The 17842-nt window shown below is 31.1% G+C and overlaps 1 long non-coding RNA gene across 1 annotated transcript in view; it reads right to left on the bottom strand.

Annotated features, from left to right (window-relative positions):
• Positions 1-11866, bottom strand: part of LOC123689421 — a 44520-nt gene extending 32654 nt beyond the window's left edge. Inside the window, exon 1 of the long non-coding RNA XR_006750394.1 lies at positions 11768-11866. This is a non-coding gene — a long non-coding RNA (uncharacterized LOC123689421). The remainder of the gene's footprint in view (positions 1-11767) is intronic.
• Positions 11867-17842: the final 5976 nt, after the last annotated feature.

Raw genomic sequence — 17842 nt, 5'->3', positions numbered from 1 at the left:
ATAGTTCGACTTCAACACCTAGGCTAACACTGCATTAAAAACAATTTGTAACACATTAAAAATTAATACCAAACGGAGTACACAACGCAATATGAAAACCCACAACTTGAAAACTTTTTAATTTTTTATTCGGTTCGTACGAGAGCTCTTTATAGTATCGAAACGCTATAAACACATCGATTTACATTCAAACTGATGAATTTTTGCTAACAAAGAGTGCTTGTATCTCACCAACAGCGGAATTCATTTTGTAAACTGCGAGCTGAGATTAAAACACGAGAACCTCAATCCAATTCACCAACAAATTACGTAAAGCCTCAAAGCTGACTTTTAACCACTACGAGCGCACGCCCACATTCTCACGTCGTGTGATAAGCGGTCATACCTTTACACTAGTATATATTATATGGATTCTGCTACTTAGAATTATCTAATTGAGCTGCTTATAAATGCCATTATGCATTGAACAGTGTGATTTAAACAACTTATCCGAAGCCATGCGTTCTAATGGATATTGTTTCTATGTGTATATAACACTTATTCGACCGATAAAGGAATATATCGTGAGGACATCGACATGCCTTAGAAAATGATGTCGACGGCGCGTCATGCACAGAAGGCTGAATGTCTACTTTCATATTATGAGAAAATTATTAGGAATACAGTATTCTGTGGCTAACACTAAGGAGGTCGCAGCGCTACTGTTTAATTCTGTGACGAAGTCAATAAATAAAGAACAATTGAGAAACGATAAAAAATTTTTTTTTACTAAGCCATCAGGTTTTTAGTCCGCTTGTTTCTTTGGCATAATTTTGATTATTCTATTCTTACTCCTACGTCTCTTTTCTTAAATTATAAACTTACAAAATAATATAATATATCCTAAATCTCTCTTTGAACTAAATGATATTGGATACAAACAAACATACGCAATATAAACATATTATTTATTTTGTCAAAAAAAAAATTAAATACATATTAAGAAAATAAGTAAAAATAAACATTAATTCATCGTAGGCATCTGTTTTAATCTTATTCAAATTTATAAACAGAGAAAACAATGCAAACAAATCAGTTTGCTGCACTTGAAACTAATTTGAAGTATATTTATTTGACTCTATGCCAGAAAAGTTACATTAATTATTCACGAACGTGGAGTATTACAGAGTTTATTTCACAAAATATGATTAGGCAAACATAGACTATAGCTATACGTACACGTAGACCATATTGAACCTCGACAAATTTTATCAGTAGCTTATGAAATGAAAATTGTAACGTATTATATATTTCACAAATATTTCTTTTAATTGTCTCGTTATTATAAAATTATTAAAGACAAAGTAAAAAATAATTTATTCATGTAGGTAACACAATGTATAATTATGAACGTGAAAAAAAGAAATATACATTCAATGCTTCTAGTACTTAATTCAAGGGCGTAAAACGGAAGAAAAGGAAAAGGCAATAAACCCTCCGCCACTCTTTTTAGTAGCCAAATATTTTTTTTGTTATACACAACGTATGTAAGGAGCTGCAACCATTACAACATGTACCACGTGACATCTTATGTAATAAATAATTATAATATAAATTAAAAACAAAGATTTGTCTCAGATTGTCGAAGATCCTCTATCAGCAGGAGGCATGGTGAAATGGGATCACGCACTAACATTCCCGTGGGAATAACACGCAAATACATAGTCGAAATAACTAAATTCACCGCATACACAAATTCAAGTATAAGTCACCACAATTAACACAACAAATCAAAATTGTTTTGTTTTTGTTTCAGTATTGAGTCTTTGTAACCGCTTATTGTTAATATGTCCTTAATATCTCAAAGTCCTTCAGTCAATTAGGCCTATTAATAAAGCACTTTTGAAAATCAACATTACAAGTTAAAAATATTTAAAAAAATGACTCTAGGTGCCCCATACAAAAGATAGTTTCATAATATGAAGAAGAATGAGAAAGAACTCCATGACTACTATTTTAACATAGTTTGTACAATATTTTATTACTACTAAGGCTGTGTTATGCACAATTTAAAAGAATAATTATTGTCTTATATCAGATCTAATATAAAGATAATTTATATTTTAAAATGATTTCCTTAAAATAATAGGACAAGAAAAGCCATTAAATTTAGTTTCTTGTAGTCCCTTTTTTCGACCGTGTGCTGCGTCACAGACCTTTTATTCCTTAATACCAAAGAGTCACCTAGGCACGAAATATAGCTAGATAATAATATAAATCATATAATAGCGTAATTACTTTATACATCATTGAACAACTGTTTCAACACATTTGTAGCAACTTTGTTGGAACAGTGGAATCGGTAAAAAATATTTAGCCCTTATAATCGGCTTGAACACATTGTTGGTTTGAAAGATTCTTACATTCACCTTCATAGAGTAGACGCAAATAAAGCCGATTACACACAGACTACATTCCTCGCAGAATTCTCTATTGTCGGTATTATTGCGCAATATTCAGAACGTCTACGCTTTTAAGTTTTACAACATTATTTACCACTAAATTCACATTATGCTTCGTTCATGCTATTTTATAAATTGAAATAAATATTATATTAAATAATTAATTGTAATAATAATCCAGTGGCGCTACAATGGGTCTTGGCCTAACATTGCATCCCTTTCTTGGTAATCTTTTTAAAGTGAGGCCTGACAATGTCAAGATTTGACATGAGTTGTAACATATTCACTTGCCCCGAGGAACAAAGTCATAAAGCACTACTTATAATCAACTAGAGTTGTAATAATATATCTCTGTTTCGCCAAGGTTAATATTAATATGTCTTAGTATTACGTTTTAGACTTTCGTCAAAATTACCGTCTTAATGTGCGGTTACTGTGTCGTCCGTAATTATGTTTAAATAGTAAAACAATCGAGAAACGCCTTTACTCTTCAGTCTATTAGATAAATTACTGTATTTAATATTTATTTGTTCGTTATTTATAAACTATTTACACGAATAAGTATCGCAATACAGCGAGGAAATGCCGCCAGCGTTAAAGATACACTGCTACATGGACGAAACTTTGAAAATTTGATTTGATTTTCATTTTAATTATTTCTATTATTACTTTGTATGTTAAGAAAATTGTAAATACTGTATACTTGATAGTTGTATAAACGGTCGAATAGGAAAAAATCGCTTTTATTTATTTTTTTATATCAGATATTAATATACTTTAGTATCCTAGTAAGTCTTTTATTTTTACATATTTTCATTTTTTATTGAATTCTTTAAATCTAATAAAAGTTCCGTAATACCTCAAAATAGCACAATCGGCGTTAACATAGATAATTTTGGCAACAGCAACAAGGAAAGGATTTCGCCGGGAATAACTAAACCGCTGATACTTTGGAACTTAGTCGTTCTGTTATTTGCCCCGGCAGCAATACAAGATCTAATACATGCATATTTTAATTAATTGCGACACTCAATATGGATCAATCCATTTCTACTTGAAAATTCGATGCCTACTTCGACCGTGCAGTACATACAATTCATGGCATAACATACCTACATTCTAACATACATCTCGAAACAAATGAATCATGTAACCACTTGAGCCCGTGACAGTTGAACAGAAAAAGATTCTTGAAAGTTGTAACAAGCAACGGATTGTCATAATTCCAACGACCGCTATTGGATTTAATTTCGTCTTTTCGTCAGAGCGAATGTTCTAGTGGCTTGAGTGTTCCCCTCTCTCTCTCTCACTCCCTCCCTCTCACTCTTAACCCTGTCGTCATGTGTTTGGATCATGGCCCTGTCGAAAATATTGGGATGGAACCTGTCGTACCTCAGACCCAGTCAACTTGTGTGAGATACAAATGCATCAAGATGCAGATATAGACATTTGTGTCCAAGACATGATGGGGTGCATCATGCAGAATTCGAAATCGAATTGAATTGAATCAAAAATACATATAAATCTGCCGTTAGATTTATGTAACGACATTTAACGAATGCTCTAGACCTTAGGAAAGACATATTCAAACATATAACAATAGAAAATGTAGTTAACTGATTTATCTTGATTATCTATATCTATATTATCTATATATCTATTGTGTACTATGATTCGTCACATGCATCATTAGACCAAGTAAAATTATTAAATATTTAAATATTATAAATATTAATACAAAAATAAACAAGATAAAAACGCTGCGATGCGATTTTTATTTTGTACTAAGGGACGCGACAGAATTGGTTCTGTCAAAAGATTTGGTATGTGGCAGTTTTTTTGTTCCTACCTATTTTATAGTCGGTGCAAAAAAATCTCCTGAACAGAACCGTCACCCTGATGATAGAACGGTGTTTGTGGTTCAGCTCGGGTGACCAAAGTATCTTCGTTTCCATAAACTATGGCCACCCTTCTGTGACCCACTAAAATCCCCTTGGATGTCTACTTGAGGGCTTCAAACTAAGAGGCGAACTTAGGCTTCAATCCCGGAAATTTCTCGGCGTAAAAACTATCCTTGGACTTCAACGAACATTTCAAAAATTATTGGTAAAATTGGTCCAGGCATTGTTGAGTTATGCGCTTACCAAAACATATTGTGACCTCATTTTTTTTTATATAATAGAGGGGCAAACGAGCCTGCGGGACGGCCAAAAAGAGCAGTTGTCGCACCTATTTTTAGTAGGTGCGTTGCCGACCTTTAAAATATTACAGATTTTTTTGTTTAAAGAGAACTTTATTTCTCATTACAAAACAGAAATATTTTATTTACATGAGAAACTTAATATTAATATGTATATATTATATACGAGCGAGATACACGTCGCCATTAGCCGTAACAATTTTAGTCAGCTATGTTCATTCTAACATGCATCTTTAATGCCTTTTTGAATTTGTCAAACACTCCAATATTACGAATTTGAGATGGTAATTGGTTAAATAATTGCACACCTTCATACCTAATAGATTTCTTCAAATAATTTGTACGCGGCTTCGGTAAGATAAGCAAACTCGCTCGACGAGTATTGCGTGTCGTTGTGTGTTTGATTTTTTTAAACGACAAGCAACTATGGATTGAGTTATTTAAAATTTTTTTTATCAAGATACAGGTGCTATATACATACAGTTGTTTAATTGTCATAATTTTGGTTTCTTGGTAGATTTTATTAGTCGGTGTTAAAAAATTTTATCTAAATAATGATTTTATTAATTTATTTTGTAGTGTTTGTAAGTTAGAAATTATGTTTTTACATGCCGTACCCCATATTTCAATTAGATATATGAAATGTGGCTTGACTAAACAATTATAAATTAAATGACGTACGGATTGAGGAATACATTTTGATATTGACCAAAATCTGCCTATAAGTGATTTTAGTTTGGTAATTATGTGTGATATATGAAAGTTCCACTTTAAATATGTATCTATTCTAAGACCCAGATATTTTTCCCATTTTTTGTTAGTGATTTCAACGTCTTGAACTTTTAACGGTTGAAACATAGGAATGATTTTATTTTTTGCTCTGAATATTACATAAGATGTTTTTGAGATATTTATGGTTAGCAGATTTTGTTGAAACCAAGAATATAGAGAATTTAGGTCTGACTGAGCTCGAGCAACCATAGTCTGGATATTTATACCGAAATAAAATAAGCAGGTGTCATCAGCGTAGAGAGTGATTTGGCCATGTAAACCGAGCTCGTGAATGTTATTAATATATATTAAAAATAACAGTGGACCTAGTATAGACCCTTGTGGGACCAGATTACAGGTACAGTATTATTTAAAAATTAATAATAAGGCACTAGGAATGTTTCGCATTTATTTATTTAAAAATGTCACGAGTGCTAATGACAAAACATTCAATAACTGTGGGAGATAAAAGCTAAATTGTTTATCACAATATTCCTCTTTTCACTTCGAAAAAAATAGTCTATTTGTATAATAGTGATAAATGATATAGCATTGAAAAATACTATCTTCAGCATGATATTATATTGAATATTGTCAGTTCTAAACCATCGGGAATACATTGACGAATAGATCTGGTAAAATTGGATTAAAATAGATTCCTAACCATTGCGAGCGACAACGCAGTTGATTGAAAGCGACAGATTTGTAACTGAATCGTGCTTTGATATTTACAAAGAGTCAAAGGGATAAACACCTCTGCATAATAAGCAAATTGCATAATATCATTAGACATTTACTTACATTGTACAAATTCTGTATTTATACAATTTGTGATAGTATTGTTATCACAAGTAATAGATATCTAAGACCTAAATCATGACGTTTTTAATAATTTAACTTAATAATAGAACGCTTTATGATCTAATAAATCTTAATAATTTGTAAAAAAAAGGTTGTCTGTAAAGTCGTTTTACTGACGATAGTTGAACGTGACAACGTCATAAGAAAATACTGATTGGCTGCATTTTTCAAAAGAAAATTTTAATTTTATTTTTTTGATAGATATTTTGTATGGATATATATAGAGATGTCAATCGCGCTAAAAAATCAGTGGCGCTACAACCTGATTACGTCTGGGCCTCAAATTTCTGTATCTGTTGATTAAGATCCTAAATAATATAATATATATTTTAAATGTGTATAATTAAGATGTATGGGGATTCAGTAAAAATGATTAGAATTCGCACGTAGCATTCTATAAACAACGAATAAATTAATTGAACACTGCTCTGAAGAATTATTGCTGCTTAGTTAGAATAAGTTCCTTAAAAAGGACCTCGATTTAACGCGCAACTAATAATATTGTGGCAAGGATGATACTTGGAATAGTCATTACGATCCTAACTCAGTTTTCAATTTTTAAACAATGAGATCCACACTTATATTGACAGCATTATGTATATTATAAGACCCCTACATAGGAATTTTCGTACGTAAATTAGGCATAACACATTAAATAAATGAAGTACTATGTAGTAAGTAAGCAACTATGCTACAACGGTATTGTTATACATGTATGTAAAATGTATTCAAAATATTTCTGTATTAGCCAACGGGGATTGGAATTCCTGTCATTTGAAAGCATAAATGCTTTGCTTATTACAATAAATCAATAATTTGGCTAATCAATTTACGTTATTAAATTTTTTGAAGCGCTTATTATGAATACTAAACAAAGTTAAAGTACTTGACTATGGGTAAGAGTTAATAAAGTAAAAAAAATGTTCTTCGAAGGTTCGAGTATAGGTATGTAGAGGAAAATGGGACACAAATATTCAAATTCAAATTCAAAATTTATTTATTCATGTAGGTAACAATGTACACTTATGAACGTCAAAAAAAGAAATATTAAATGAATTTAATTTTACATTTACTGCCAGTTCTCAAATCAAGGGCGTAGAACGGAAGAGAAGAACTGGCAATAAACTCTCCGCCACTCTTTTTAATCGCCAAGTTTTTTTTTTACACAATGCTTGTAAGGAGCTGCAACCACTACACCATGTTCCATATGACATATTGAGTAATAAAGAATAAAAAAATAAAAAAAGATTAAAAACAAAGATTTGTCCTCTATCAGCAGGAGGCATGGTGAAATAGGAGCACGCACTTACGTACTCGTGAGAACAACACGCAAAGACGTAGTATAAACAACTAATATCACCGCAAACACGAATTCAAGTACGACCAGTCACCACAAGTAGCACCCGTTCACGAGTATGACGCATGGCCAGCCATTGGCCCCCTCGCCATATTTTAGGGAGAGAGACAACCCGACGCATGGACGCCGCCACAAGCAATGACATTTGAGTGAGCATGACGATCCTTGAAATGTGCACTTGGCTACACAAGAAAATATATATAATAGTAAGGCGTTTACCAAAAATATGGAGTAAATAATAGGAAGGAACTAGGAAGAAACTTTAAATTTATATAGGTATTATTTCATTTACACACCCTCACTCTTCTGACTTTGTGATACCATCAGTTTTTGACGTGATACCGTCTTGATGAAATGAACAAGCGTAGTCGTGCACAAGAAAACCTGAGCCGAGCTTAACATGACTCACTGTCACGTTCCGCCTGAGCAAGCGTAATATGACTCATACTTGTCACGTCACGCAACAAGTGATAGAGATAGATAATCCGGAATTACACTGTTTCCAATAATAATTGCAGCATTATCTTTGGTTTAAAAAATAATTTAAATAATTATAATCTTGTGATAATAATTCAATACAAATAGTAAATGTATGCAATTTTTCATCAATGTTTTCTTATTAATCACGGTTAATATCGTCCATGAATCGACTTGACAGACAACAATTTTTTTATATAAAACAGAGGGCAAGAGGCTCATATGATGTAAAGATACTGCCTCGGCGACGGACAACCACGCGATACGGGTGAAATTTAATATTTGGTCTCGACGTCCTTTATCACCCCAACAACTCCTCCAAACATTATTCATAATAAATAAAATGTATAAAAATTTACTTTATTATATTTAGTACTAAGCTCTAATATTAATTTTAATCCTATTATGATAAATTGTTTATCAATTATCATTCCACGTCCACGACCACCCCTTAATATGATAAGCTTTCATTATTTTCTTCTTTACCTTCATTAAAACAGAATTAAGAGATTATTTTTGACGGTATTACTATTGGAAATTATATAATAAAATAGGATTAGGCTCAAAAGCTAGAACAGCATTGATTTTTTATTTGCTTTTACAGTTAACTGTATCCAGGACAGAAAAATTATGTAACAACGCCTGAAAAAATTGGCACTACGACAAAATCTGTCTGTAGTCAGCTAGTTTTTAAAAATCGGGTATTGATATAAAAAAATTTGTTCTTAACAAATTCAGGGTAATATATTCAGCCCTGTTGTAAATTAACTTATTTACTCTATATATGCGTAATTGGCATTTGCTTGTCTCGATTACCTCGCGACGTACATTATAATGAAATTTCTAAGGAATAATATATAATTGAAAACTACAGTTTGTTATTAGACATTGTATATTATGTTCGAATTCAAAATTGTTATACCAAATGATATTAGATTTTACTTTGAGACTGATATATCGACTATCAGTCTAAATTCTAATACTAAATATATTTTTTTTCAGATAGTTATAGTGTCGTTAAATTTATCGGCCATAGAGTAAGTAGAAATCGAATTTTCCATATAATTCAGCTGCCCACTGAAGTATTTCCGAAACATTTCAACTAAGACGCTAGAAAAGAGAAAAGAACGCACCAATTCTCAATAGGCCGGCAACGCTCTTGCGAGCTTTCTGGCAATCTGAGTGTACTCCAATTCCATAAAATAAATTGCGTGAGCTCATTAGTTGCTTGTTGTTTCGAAGTGTTCGAGTTACGTTTATAGTTACGGTTGGGAAACTGATACTATGTCAAATAAAAATAAACAGAAATTAATTAATAAGCTATTAATTATGTACATATATTTTATTACATTGCTTCAAGCAATAAAATATGTAAAGGCTAGTTGTTATTTTGATTACTAAAGTTTATTTGTGTTGTATAAAATTCTTGTGACACATAAATTTAGACTAATAATATTATCTGATTATTTTAAATTTTTGATGTGACCCATGACAGGGACCGATGACAGATTCGTTTCGGGTCCCACAACACATTACTTAATACCATTACATTACGGGATTATTTTAACTGATATTGCCAATATTTGTGAATATAAAAAACGACAAAGTCCGCTTTGGTACGCAATTAGAACCTTTATGCAAACAAATGTCACTTCTCAGCTCCACACCCTACATTCAAAACTCAATTGCGAATTGTCAAACTCGATGCACTAGAGCCTACGAATTAAGACCACCTCGGTGCACTTTAAAACTGGTGCTGTAAATCGGATTGCAGAGTTGAAGTGGTTCCCCTTTTGCAAACGGAGTCATGGTAAAACTTTCAGAATATACTCAAAATTTCATAAACCAATGTAGTTGCCGCCTGAGAAAATTATTCAACTTTAAAAAAAATAAAGTGAAGTGGTGAAGTGAACGCGGTCTTTGCCTAAACTGTTTTACGCAAAGTTTCAACTGTTGCCACTGAAAGGAGTAACGAAAGTTACTAATAGACTCAAAAGCTCGTTTAAATTGAGAGCTCACCTATTTTTATGAGTGTTAACTAAATTTGAATAGGTATTGTATAGAAGAATATGCCAAATTACAACTAAATACTAATTGAACATTGCGTTATTTATAAATTTAAAATCGTCTATGTTCTACCTTTTAATAGGCATTGCAATCCATTGAATTTGTCATTGTTTCTTTGTTTATGATTGTTCAGTCTTTTTATTCATTGAAAAATGTAATTTTTTATCATTATGTTTTTAATTGAAAAGTTATTATAAAAATACACTTTATGACGCCAAAGTTAACTGAAAGTTATAAAAAATAAAACCCGCTTTAAGAAGATTTCAAACACATTTTTCTAAGAGAAAAAAATAATTAAACTTTCATTGTATAAAAGATTTTCTTGGAAGAGTTGGGAATATTTGTTAGGCTTTGTAGCTGTAATACTTATTTTCCCGATAGACACCATATTATTTTGATAGGACGTAAGTTTACATGACATAGTTTGAACTCACGCCAAATTGTATGGATGTAAACTTCACTAATGAACAACCTACTTGTATCGGTATTACGTAGATAAAACTTTTTAACCAAATACTATCGTTATAAAGAAAATGAAAACCAACATTTCTCAGAATAATTATGTTTAATCCGCCTTTTGTTTGTTTTTTTGTTTTACAAACACTTGGCTTAAGCCGATAAGGCCAATAAAGTTAACAAGAATATTTAAGAATTACCTATTTTATTATTAAACTTGAGAATATAATTTCTAGAATGTTCATTATATCAATACATATCAAATTTATTAAAAAAGATTCGTTATCACACAAAGTGATCGGAACAATCATGAAAAGATAAAGAATTAAATTGTGAAGTAATATCATTATGCGTTGCTCAAATAATTAAGAGCTAACCGCGACCAGAATGACATTTAATTTCATGTCATAAACGAGAGAAAAACTGATTTTTAGTTGAGTTTGAGGAACAAGGACGAGATTTAGTGGGGTGAGTGCGTAGGCCGCCCGTTACTGTGGGGAAAGCGGGCTTTGCCGCACCCTTTGCATCGGGGTCCTGAAAGCTCTTCATAATATCAGCAACCCTGGTACTATTTGGCATTGACTTGGATATATCAGGCGGCCGTCGGAAAATCAGATTTATTTATTACAAATAAATTCTTGAATTTCTAATTTCTCTAAAAACTATTTCTGGCGAACATAGATGTAAATAACTATTTTTAAATAAGATGTATTTTTGCTTTATTAATTACAAGTATGATGTAATTAAAATTAAAAAAAAAAGTTTAATTTAAAAAAATATTCTAATAATCTATTTATTAGGGCAAATATTTAGTATGAGAATTTAAAATACTTCAAATCTTTTTGACTATTTATTTATCAGGTACACTTTATTTAGCAGAATTTTTAAATTTCTAGTTAGACTTACAGCTTAATTCTTACAAATGTCAATAAGCAAGAATTTCCTTCCATTATTGCATGGTAATCAAAATATGTTTACACATTGAAAGAGAGAGTTGGGACACGAAAACCCGCTTTCCCACATTCCGACAATAAAAGGGAAAACTGGTTTTAGTGGCGCGAGGCACCGAACGGGAAGGATATAAGGAGTTCATTCGAGTGCGAGCGCGTTGAAGATACAAATGTAAGGGCGACTTACCTTCTCGATGTGTCTAGGAGCCTGGTAACTTATTACAAGTCGCGTAATATGAACAAGGAAATGCGAACGGCGTTGCATGCGAGCTGCTGCGACGGCTCGACAGCGCGAACTGCAATTGCATCGCACTCTGCAAGGGGTGGTGCACTTTGAGTAAGCGAGACTTCTACGCCCGCCCATCTGGCTCATGCCTCATTTTCCCGCCCTACTGTCCGTGAAAACTTACAGCTGTAAAAAGTTGCAGTTGTCAACGCACTAACTTTATTGATTAAACGACACTTATTATTACACTTATATATTATACACAACACTTATATTTAAACTTATTTTACGTCTATACATTTTCCAATAAAAAGTTGTTTTAAGCTTTGCAATCTTTAGGAAAACTTAAGATGTGTATTGGTACAAGCCGTAGACGTATACTAAAATTGGAAATAATTGTTATTTGTATATCGGCCTAGAGATTAACAGAGTTGGCGCCGCCTCTGCGCGGTCGCCCTGGTGACCGCCCGTCGGCTGCGTGCCTCACGTGTAGCTTACTTAGTCTAGATATTTTGTACAATACATTTGAAATTATGGAAAAATAAATATACGAAAGAACTAGGCAATCACTTCTTAAGATAGATTTTATTGAACTTCTAGTCATGTAAATAGAATTTGAACATACATATTATCTTTAATAGTGTATTTAAAAAATATATATATTTATAATATTTTATACCATCGCGTAATTCGTTACCTATATTGATTTTATATTGGACTTGTGTAAACTGAATTATTTCATTTAATCAAATATTCAAAAGTGAATTCTTTTATTTTAAAATATATTTATAAATTACATTACCACCACCCGTTACGACATATTTAGACTTTAGAAAACTTAATCAATTTATCAGAATACTTACTTAATACGAACTTACGTTCGTACAGATTAGAATATCATTTCCGAAAACTCTATTATGAAATTAAAAATCAGAAGAGACTGTGCCGTTTATTACTACTATATTTTGTCAGAATTTTTGCCATTATAGTTTGAAATTAGAAATTCTTTGTTACCTGTAAGTATGTATTTACTTATGTGATACTATATAAAATTTATTACTAACAAGTATCCAGTTTATTTAATGTGTGATGTGGTGATTAAAATTTAAGTTCCGTAAAAATTGTTTTGAGTGTTAAGGTTTAAAGTGTTTATTTTTATTTTTATTAATTTTCTTTATGGTGTTTAAAAATAGACGTTACAAAAGTTGACTTACGAAACTTTGTTAGCAACGAACTTTCTTTATAGACATATAACCATGACTTAGAGGCAGATATAAAGGGTGTGTAAGTATAGATTCAATGCCTTTTATACAGATATTCTGTGCTTAATTATTTTTGAAAGGCTAAAGATCTTTTAATACTATATTATATTTCAATAGATTCGCATGTATACACATATAATATAGTATTTTTAAAAATCAACAGTGATATTTTTAAATATGTTTACACATAAGCGTCGTATTAAATTCCTAGACATACGAAAGTTCAGTGAAGTAGAAACGTAAAACCCTCATTCAGTGCGCCCTAACTTATAAACTTTAAAGAAACTTATTTCTACTAACATACGTAATGGCTATTGTGGTATTGGAAAGTAGAAATAATACATTTTTATTAAGAACTAGAGTGCAGAAAGCAATCGCATATATGATGTAAGTTTGTTTAAAAGTTTATCATGCTCGAGGTGCCCTCATATTTTTTAAACATCAGCTAATAGATTCATAGAACTCAGAAGAAATTTGCAGGAAGACTCCGTTTTGAAGCAACTTTCAAATTTACATTTTATAAAGAAGCAAAATATGTAGACGTAGATTGGGGCTATTTTAATAAAAGTTTCTGATTTGAATATTATAATATATTAAGGAAGAATTTTATATACTATTGAAATACATTATTTATTATTCTAATTAATACATTTATATTGGGTAAACACTATAATTTTTAAAGTCATATCGTATATAGTATAAACGTTATCTTCTCATAGAACTATTGCTACGTATATGCTACGACGGCTACGATGCTACGCAACACTTGATCCACATTTCAGCCGTCACTATAAAATGTAAAGCTTTACATTTTTGTTTCTAGCTTTTGATTTTTATAATCTGAGAAATGTTACAAGGTGATGTATTGTGATACATGTATAACAAATATTTTTTTACTGTTTCTTCAAGATGTGTTGCCTAGTATTTGACAAACAAATTTATAATTGATATAAGTGTAGGCCCACATTATTACTGCTTGAATAAAGATCAAAGTTTAATATTATAATGTAGGCTAGGTAATATTTACATATCGTAACATGTGCGACATTTATGTGCTTCGTTACCATAAATAGAAGCGACGATGCGTGAACCGTCAATATCCAAGGGAATAAATAAATAAGTGTGCAATGAACTAGAGAAATTTGTTACCTAAGATATCTTATTTGACATATAAATTAAAGTCTATGTAAAAATGGTTTTAGTTAATTTTAATAAGTTTGGAATGGTTTACAATACTACAGTATTTGTTTAAAAAGGGATGAGGTGAAGATTTTACGTGTATATAAATCTTTTCATGTGAAAAAAATACTCAAGTAAAATATTAAATAAATAAAGCTTTTTGAATCCATTCATACCATTTTATGATAATTAATTAACTACTGCCATATACATACATATATACTACATTACAAAAAAGGCACCAAATCAATAGTATACAAATATTATTGAAATTACAGTGTTTAGAATAATTATTACAACTCTTGTATTCATTTAAGGTAAAGCAATTTATGCTTACAAAGAACTCTATTTATTCGCGTTTTCGTTGGACAGTAATTAAAACCGCTGGCCTTTGGATTTAGCCTCTGAATAAGGTAGCTGACTCTTCTAATCAAACAAGTTGCGATGTGAGGAACAGATTACATTTGCAAATATTAATGCGCTTTGTAACAGAATTGATTGTAATTAATCAGTTGTTACTAAAGGGCACGTATTAGCGGCAATTAGTGTTTACGTTGTATTTGATTTGGTGAATGCACACGTGACAGCATTGTATATGCGCCGTAGGTATGTTTAATGACCATGCTCGATTAAAGAAATATTAGTTAATATTATATCAACCACAAATACATCAATAGAATTGTTATACTCATGCATGAGTAGAAAAATACTTAGAATAAGAGTGAATGCAGAAGGTCACTTTTTAAAACTTTTGACGAACTAAAAACAATTGAAATTTATGTTATACTAATAGTCTTAAAATAAAAATCTAAGACGACTGTTAATTTTTCTGACTGAGTCTTTTTATCTTTTGTCAGTATTTTAAATGAATATGTTTTGGTGTAAATTAGGGCCAAGTATATAATAAAGGCGTACGTCAGTTTAATCTGTCAGGGGTAAATAACGTAACTGGCTGGGCGTTTGAGTGATTTATAGTTTTACAAGGGGTTCCACTTTATAGGATTTTGGCATAATCCCATAGTTGTAACTGTTCGCTTTGCCAAGTTTCCATATATATTTAGAATATTGTAACAAAAAACAATTTGACACTCTTTAACGCAGCCGTATGCTTTAAAATATAAAGAACTGGCTTTTTAGCACTTATGAAGTGTAAATACAGCTTACAAGAAGCGAGCATTGTTAAGAAACAGGCCGTTATTGTTATGTAAGTAGCTACAGAGGTAAATTGCCGTAATCACTGCCTGCAACCGACTTACTGATGGTTGGAGGCTAAACTTTTGTGAAGAGTTTTCAAGCTGAGGACGCGCGAGGGCCACTTGACATGCACTAACAACTGTCATCTAAAGATAACAACCGAGCGAAGCTTAGCGTGTTTGCGCTTGTTGTTGTAATACCATTAGTCCACGTACAGAGCGTATGTCCACTATTCAATAGTCTGTCTTAAGTAGGTTATTACTATGAAAAAATAAATCTGTGTGAAGAAATAAGGGTTTCCATAAACTAAAAAGATACCCTAAATTTAAACAGCCCGAGAGTTCTATTTATTTCACTAAAATTCAATTTGTCTAAGACGATAATAATATTCTTAGTTCACATCTGTATTGCTTTATTTAAAAAAAATCTGTATTATGTATTCGAATAGAATAGTTTTTAGTGAACGCGTTTTGATAACATGAAACTGTTATTAGAAGACCCTAATTTTAATGATATAATTCCCTGCCTGTGTGATGTACTTCAATTTATGACGTGGGTCTAAATTTTGATTGGGAAAATAGAATATAGTTGCAAATTCTAGCCGATGATTCGATACCATTTGAATTTGATATAACAACAAACATCCTTCTACACGTTAGGGTTGTTACTACGAATAATTTTAAACTATTTGTATTTTGCAAAGAAAACTGTTCAAGACATACATTATCGTTGTTCTGTTGTGAATTTTTCCACGCCGTTTACTTTAAGTTTCTTATTATTTGTGGTGTGGTATTTTTTGCGATGTTTTATCTGTTCAGAACACTTCGTGCTTTCAACAAAAGTTACATACAGATTTTAACTTCCCTAAGGAAATTCCAGACTTATTAAAAATAATTTTAGTTTTAAGTCGTCCGTTAGAAAAAACGGTTCAAAATAGATTGGTGTACATTTAGAATAAAGTAAGAATGTATCATAAACTAAAGAGAAAGTAACATTCACGTTGCACTCTTGACAATCTTCACAATAGTTGTATAAGATTTAGCAAACATACATAAGTAAAGTGGTTATGAATTAGTTATTTTACACTTGCCTGGGGGTTACAGGCCGGATTAATTATTTATATTTTTTCTTGTTCCACTTTTCATTCGTAACGCTGCGTGACCTATATATTTTATTCTCTAGGAAGTACTCTAACAATAAAACTGTCTGTATAAATTGACAAACACAGATTTTTTATTTATCACGACAGCGGATTAAGTCATATTTCTAATGAACATTATGGTATTGTAATATAAATAAAATACAATCTTTCATATATGGAACATGTTGGAGATTCGTCTACAATTTAATAATTTTTGTTGATTATTTAGCAACAATAAAAAAACTATGTTTTATAAGTTAGAAACTTCTTCTAGTGTCTACAATTCCAATAATCTATTTTAATGTAATGTCAGTTTTCTTTTAAAACTTAACTTAAGGCAATTGCTAAAACAAAATATGCTTACCACTTCTTTTTTTAACTTATTTTAACGATGAATGATGAAATAACGATTCGATACTATATTTATCAAATTATGAATAGACTACATGTAAATCTTAATAGAATTATTTTAATTCATTATTGAGTACAATAGAACAAAGAGGTGGCGATGCTTAAATAAATAGTCTATACAAAAATGAATAGATTTGCTATCACGGATAAAACTACAGTATAATTGTAAAATTGTAACAGAAAAATGATTTTAATAAAACGTTTCTTATTTATCTGTATTTATTAAAAAAATATGTTGCGGAAATAGAAGTTTACAACTGTTGAAACTAAAGTTTTTATCAATGTCAACGTTACATTAGATTAACACTGGATATTTTTAATACTAACAGAATTGATAAAATAGCAGTTTCGAATTTCGCACTATAAATTTCGTTAAGTTTGTAAATCTAAAGATAATTTATATATAGATAAAAATAATACAAACTGTAGCAATTATTATAAATCAAGCTATTATAGCATGTTAAGTAAGCTATGTTAACTAAGATTTTGAGCTTAATATTGGACATTTAGGAAGTTTAGACGTACTAAAATAGTTGCGTAAGATTCGACAGTTGACAACCACTTGCATGCCACAACGCATAGTTCCCACAAAGATTGTGTTCATGTCCAGTTATTATCGAGTGAAATAATTAGACGACCGAGTGCTCGCGGCATTGTCGTTTATTGAGAATTGTTCACATACTTCCTAACTAAATACAGTCTCAACGTCTATGTAAAAAGGTAGGTAGAGAAGTAACAAATTTATAAAAAATATTATATAATAGTTAAGGTTTTCAGCAAATCAAATCAAATCAAATCGTTTATTTGCTAGAATAGTCTTACAATTAGTTACATAAATTACAAAAATCC

Source organism: Pieris rapae, chromosome 8 (assembly GCF_905147795.1).
Source record: "Pieris rapae chromosome 8, ilPieRapa1.1, whole genome shotgun sequence".
Lineage (NCBI taxonomy): Eukaryota > Metazoa > Arthropoda > Insecta > Lepidoptera > Pieridae > Pieris > Pieris rapae.
The sequence above is the reverse complement of the archived record's forward strand: the minus strand, read 5'-3'. Positions and strand labels throughout refer to the sequence as shown.